This window comes from Sturnira hondurensis, unplaced genomic scaffold (assembly GCF_014824575.4).
Source record: "Sturnira hondurensis isolate 20B ecotype Veracruz unplaced genomic scaffold, ASM1482457v3 Scaffold0021143, whole genome shotgun sequence".
In the NCBI taxonomy this organism is placed as follows: Eukaryota; Metazoa; Chordata; class Mammalia; order Chiroptera; family Phyllostomidae; genus Sturnira; species Sturnira hondurensis.
This window is the reverse complement of record NW_028093774.1, coordinates 23,362,873-23,369,384: the sequence shown is the minus strand read 5'-3', so window position 1 is coordinate 23,369,384 and position 6,512 is coordinate 23,362,873. Positions and strand designations below refer to the sequence as shown.

Sequence of the window (6,512 nt, the reverse complement as noted above, 5' to 3'; positions counted from 1 at the left end):
TTTATAATTTTAAGATGGCAATTTTTAAAGTAAGTTTATTACATAAGTAATACATTGGTATATGGTATTGGCAGATGCTCATGCAATAGAGAAACACATGGAAGTAAACCTGGAGACACCTTGCTTTATTTGTACCAGTCAGGATAGGCCACGTTATACCAGAGTAACAAACACCCCCCCCCACACACACACCTTGGCAGCTTATAGCAACAAATGTTTATTCCTTGTTCACCCTACACATTTTTCACAAGTTGGCTATAGCCCTGCTTCTTGCCTTTTTTACTCCAGAACCAAAGCTGATGGGAAAACCCAACCTCTATCTGTCTCATGGGAGAGAGAAAGAGACAAGGCAAGTGATGTCCTGACTTCTAAACCTTTGCACAAAAGCAGCCCACATCACTCTTTTTGGCGAAAGCAAGTCATGCGACCATTCCTGAGCTCTAGAGCATGGGACTGTATCTTCACACAGAGAGAAGCAATGCAAGAAAGATACTGAACGTTTGGAACGTTTGGTGATCGAGAACTCGTCTTGGCTACTTCCTCCTCTGATGCCTCCTCTCCCAAGGTTATGCTCTCAACAGTTCAGTCTCCTTTCTTATGTACTTCCCTAGATACATATGTATTCAATATTTATATGCATATAAATACAAATACATAATACATGCGAGGTCTGTCCAGAAGGTATCTAGCCATGTGATATGAAAAATAGAAATATGTATTGAAGAAAATATAAGAAGCATTGTACATAAGACAATGATGCCTCAGTCCCCTTCAAAGGGGCACCTTGGGGCTTTACACAGTTCCAATTGCCACCAGCTGCCCTGTCCCGGTTTCCTGAATCTCACTGATAGTCTGAAATCTCTTCTCTTTCAAAGGTGATTTTAGTTTTGGGAAAAGCCAGAAGTTTCAGGGTGCCAAATCTGTGTTGTAGAGGGGCTGAATCAGCTGCGTGATTTGATGTTTTGCCAAAAAACTCTGAATGAGACATGACCCGCAAACATTGTTGTGATGAAGCTGCCAATCACCATTTACCCATAGCTGCAACCTCTTGTTATATTAACAATGGCTGGGCTTTTTTGGAATAGACCTTATTTGCATATATATGTACATACACACAAATGTGGAACATTGTATCTATTGTTTCTGCAACTTTCTCTGTCCACTTAAAATGCCTTGAAGACCTTTCCATATCAGTATAGTTAAGTCTATTCCAGTCCTTCTACCAAGTATATGGCATCTCATGCCATAATATATTTCAACTCTTGGTACACTTTTGGATCTTCTCAAAATTTTTTTGAGATTACAAACAATGCCATGCTATTCATCCTTGGATGCACGTATTTTTGAGTGCCTATATATTTCTGAATAATAGGTTTCTAAAAGTAAGTTAAAGTAGACCATATGTACATTATGATTTTAATAGATACTGCCAATTTCCTTGAAAAATGCACACAGCCATCATTTCCTAAATTGCTTGATTTTCTAAATCCTCAACAACTCTTAATATGATCAACCTTTTTTTCATCTATCTGGTGAATTTTTAAAACAGTAGTTCATTGTTTTGTATGTACTTAGTGCATCTTCTTTTTATTAGTGAGTGTGGGTATTGTTTGTATTTATTGGCAATTTCACATTTAGCTATGTGTGGATTGCCTGTTTCCATTCCTCCCCTATTCCCCAGTGGTTGTTTTTTCTTCACATTTGAATGAACCTTTCCATATTTTTTTCCTCAACATTAATCTTTTGTCTGTACTCCTGGTTGTGAATACAAACATCTCTCTTTTACCATCAGGAACCTTCCCCCAAACCAGACACTGAGTTAAAATGTAAACCAGCAGCCCCTTTCCTGTCAATCCATCACTACCAATCAACTTCCTAAAACACAGACAAACATTTATATATGTAACAAATCCCTCAGTGTGTCAGATGCACAACACGTTGCTTCCCGATGACCAAATAGTGCACGGGAGCATCATCAACATTCCACACATGTCGCTTTCTTGACGCTCTGTGCTTTTCAGAGCATCTGCCCATAATTCTGACATCCCTGCATTATAGTTGGAAAGTAACTGGAGAACTCCTGCCCCCTCATACACACGCTACTTAAAAAAATGATTCATTGAGGTTCGGGCACACCCAAATACATTGTTCCATATAATCACGGCCCCAGACATGCTCTGTCGGAGAGACAGGTCCGCTCCGTGAAGTCCGAGTGGTAGGGACCGAGGAGTTCCACTGAGCACACTGTGCCCGGGGGGCCGTGGGGAACATCTAGCTCTCTTTGCTTCCGTGCAGCCCTTTTGTGTTTCGGCTTTCCCCCCATCTTTATGGAGATGGGATTGACATACAACATTGTGCAAGTGTAAGATTTGCAATGTGATAATTTGATATATGTATATATTGCAAAATGATTGTTACAATAAGGTTAGTTAACGTATCTACCACCTCACATAATCACCGTGTGTGTGTGTGTGTGTGTGTGTGTGCAATGAGGACGTCTAAGATCTACTCTCCTAGCCACTTCCAAGCCTACAATGCAGTATTGTTGACCATAGTCACTGTGCTGTGCATTAGATCCCCAGAACTTATTCATCTTAGAACTGGAAGTGTGTACCCTTTGGCCACCGTCTCCCCCTTTCCCCAATCCCCAGCCTCTGGCCACCACCACTCTATTGTCTGTTTCTCAATTTGACTTTTTGAGATTTCACGTAAAAAGTGTAACATGCAGTATTTGTCTTTCTCTCTCTGACTTATTTCACTTAGCACAATGCATGCCCTCAGAATTCACTTGTATTTTCGTAACTGGCAATATGTCCTCCTTTTTATGGCTGAGTAATATTCCATTGTACACATGTACCACATTTACTTTGTCTTTTCACATGGACACTTAGGTTGTTACCAAGGTTACCTTGAACAATGCTTCGAGGAGCATGGGAGTGCAGCCATCTCTCAGAGACAGTCATTTCATCTCATTAAGATATATACACAGAAGTGGATATGCTAGTTCTATTTTTAATTTTTTGAGGCACCTCCATGTTGTTCTCTCTAATGGCCATACTATTGTTCTTAATTTTGTTCGTGCATCTTTTTTTGTTGCGAGATTTGCCACGTTCATGGAATCGAATCAGTTATTTTGTTTAAGGTTTCTGGATTTTTGAGTCTTGCTTCAAGAGAGTTTCTCCACCTCAGGATTATTTCTAAAAGATTCTCCTGTATATGTAGGTGTCCATTTTGCTTTGTGTTTCGTTCTTTAATCATGAGGAATTAGCTGTTGGGTAGGGCGTGTGGTGAGGTGGAGGTAGTTTACCTCACCTGGGATCCAGACAGGCAGCAATTCAGCCAATACCATTTATGGAATATTTCCTACTTCCTCTAATTGGTTTGAAATGCACCGTATATTAAATTCTCAGCACTTTCAAAAATGTGTTCTGTGTTGTAAGGCATCACACTTTAGGGTGGAGCTGGTACACGGGAGTGGGGAGCTCAGGGACGGCGATGTTCATAACCAGCGTCCGTGCATCTGCACAGGTGTTCTCTGCTCACTGTAATCATTGTCACAAAGGTAAAAACCCTCTGAGCTGTGAGAAAGTATTCCGGCAGCAAGACCGCAGCTAGCAAAGCGTGTGGAAGGATCTAAGAGCCTGGAAGTTCGTTATACATAACTGGAGTCCTGTAGTAAGACATCATTAAGGTTTTCAAGGGGTTATTTTAATTTTTCAGTTATCTCTTAGTATGTGTCACTTAGGGCCTTTATAGGTTTGGTAATGTTCAGGATTCAAGGGCTCGATAGTTGCGAGGTGAGCCCCTGCAGACATTCAGGTTCCTCTGTGTGGAGTTTCCCAGGTCCCAGAGATTCAGAGATTCTCCTGCAACCAGTACCACCCTGGGGAGCAAGGGGGTGAGGTCTTTCCAGGTGTTTCCATTCCTCCTGCTCAGCGAAACTGAAGTCCGCCCTCTCTACCTCCATTTCTTTTTCTCACAGCAGCAGTTCCTCACCTCATGGCAATCTGAGTACCCTCCTCTGTGCCTCAGAGATGCCTTGCACAATCTAGTCAGACGTTTGAAGGTGCTGGACTGGGTCGGGGTAGAGAGGGGCTGCTGATGGCATATGGCTGCAGCCTTTGAGCCCTCTGTGTCCCAGGGATGGACTTGAACCAGTAACTGACACATGAGTTGACAATGGCCCAAAGAGGGAGATGAAGCAAGTGCATCAGCAAAGGGGAGTGAGGCAGATGCCTGCCCCCCCAACCTCTCCTTTGAGTGTGCCCCCTAGCTCCTCAGAGTCCCAAGACAGCTTCATAACACCTTGAGGGAAGACAGGACAACAACTTAAAACAAGAGGGGCAGCCTGGGCTAAGGACACAACAGTGACATTGGTGGGGGCTGACAATCTGGGCCAGGGGTCATCAAACCACGGGTTGTCCTCCTGCTGGCCAGTAGGCATTCTTCTCATTTCTTCAGAGGGCTTCACCACTAGGGCCCAAGCCCTCAGTGCCCTGGCCAGGGCTTCTCAACCTTTTCCTCCTCAGCTGCCCCCAACAGCTGGAAGCCTCGTCCTTGGCCCGTGCAGAGGCATAGCCAGTCCCACCTCAGGCAAATGTGGTGGTTCTCTGCTGTCTCCAGCTTTATCATCATCATCATCATCATTATTATTATTTGCAGGCAGTTTTTATACTTATTAGGCCAAGAAACCATAAATTTGTGAGGAATTGACAAAACAAAGAGACTTAGGCTTGGGTGCTTAATTAGTGAAGAATCTAAGCAGTTCGTTTGCACAGCCCTCTGGGCCCCGAGTCCCCTACCCCTGCTGATAAGGAGACCTACTATCTGCTTCCAGGGACAGAGGATGGTCAGTGTCCTTTCTGCACCAGCTATTTCTTAAGTACCTTTAATTCAAAATGTGCAAAGTGGCACTGTGGACAGAAAAGGGGTTCTACGGAAAGTAACCCCCCGGGCTGACCTGATCATAAATTCCTAACCAGGCAGGTCATGGTGGGTAGTCACGCCCCAGGCATGTCACTTCCTTCCAGCTCTATCTTTAAAACGGAAGCAAACTTTGTGTTCTACATCCTGTATCTGTGCTTGTTTCGATACAAAAGCTTTGTTTTCAACCTCATGCCTAACCCTCCCTCCCTCCTCCCCAGTATGACGTCCAGTGCTGCTCTGCACTTCGTGGGGCTCGTTACAACTGTCATTCATTCACATTCGCCCAATTACTCACGTGTTGTCTTTCCCAATCGACTATGAGATCCAGGAAGGCAGCAGCCATGTCTGTCCTGCTCAGGGCATTCTCAGTGGCTGGCCAGTGCCTGTCTGAAGCTGTGGCTTGTATTTAGTCCTGTTAGCCTTCTTATAATGAGGCTGATGGGAATTCCAGTCCTCGTGGAGGTCAAGTGTCTGTGCTTCCTTTCACAAGCAGAAAGGCTGGGGCACTGGCCTCACAAAGGGGTTATTGTTCATGAGGGGTCCAGGTGAGAGGTGCAATCCATCACTGCCTGGGGCCCAGCCCTATCACAACTCCTGGCAGCCTCCCCGTGACAGCGAGACAATGACATCACCTCCAGATATATACAAAGGACAGCCTATTCTGTGAAGCTCTTGGAGGAGAATTACTTTAAGTTCATTCTTGCTGTATTAGGTATATGATACCATAACTCAGAGTTTCCTAGATTCAGCTCACGTGGATTGATAACTTGAAGGCATTTCATTTATCAAAGTTTTCTCAAGTCAGAGGAGACATTGAAGTATGTTTTGCTGAGGTTAGGAAAACAAGCCTGTTTGGAAGAGGAGCTGATTTCTCAAATAAATGATTGTACATTGTATCAATCTCCCTCACCTTTGGGTCTAATTCTTCCATCTCCTACACAGATTTTCAGTGACAGCCTTAGCCTTCTTTTTCTTTTTAAAAAGATTTTGTTTATTAATTTTCAGAGAGAGAGGAACGAGGGAGAAAGAGGGAGAGAAAGATCGATCCGTTGCCTCTTGCATGCTCCCAAAAGGGGACCTGGCCTGCAACCCAGACATGTGCCCTGACTGGGAATTGAACTGGCGACCTTTCAGTTCACAGGCCAGCACTGAGTCCACTTAACCATACCAGTCAGGGCTCCTTATTATTCTAGATATCCACAGAGAACTACTCAGAATATTTATTTATTGGCTAAAAAGTACAAATTCCATAAAGTGGCATAGTGCTGTTTTCAAATTTCATGCAAAAATGTGGTCAGACAAATTTGTCAGCATTTGAAGACAATGCTAAAGAAAAAATAATAGGAAACCTGAATTGTGGCATAATTGTTACCATAACTACTTACAATTATTGACTATTTGTTGTGTGTCAGATACTAAGCTGAGGTTTTTGCCTGAATGAGTTTGTTTAATCCTCCTGACAGCGATTTGAGGAAGGGAGAATCATTACTGCCGTCCCAGAGATGAGGAAACTAACCTTTGGACAACTTACACAACTTTCCCAAGACAGTCCCACGTGGGAAGGAGAGCCCAAGCTCCAGTGCTGA

The 6,512-nt window shown here is 43.6% G+C and overlaps 1 long non-coding RNA gene across 1 annotated transcript in view; it reads left to right on the top strand.

The window, feature by feature from the left end:
• Positions 1 to 297: 297 nt before the first annotated feature.
• The window catches only part of LOC118976710 (uncharacterized), a 45,627-nt gene continuing 39,412 nt past the window's right edge, over positions 298 to 6,512 (top strand). The window contains exon 1 of the long non-coding RNA XR_005064336.1: positions 298 to 565. This is a non-coding gene — a long non-coding RNA (uncharacterized LOC118976710). The remainder of the gene's footprint in view (positions 566 to 6,512) is intronic.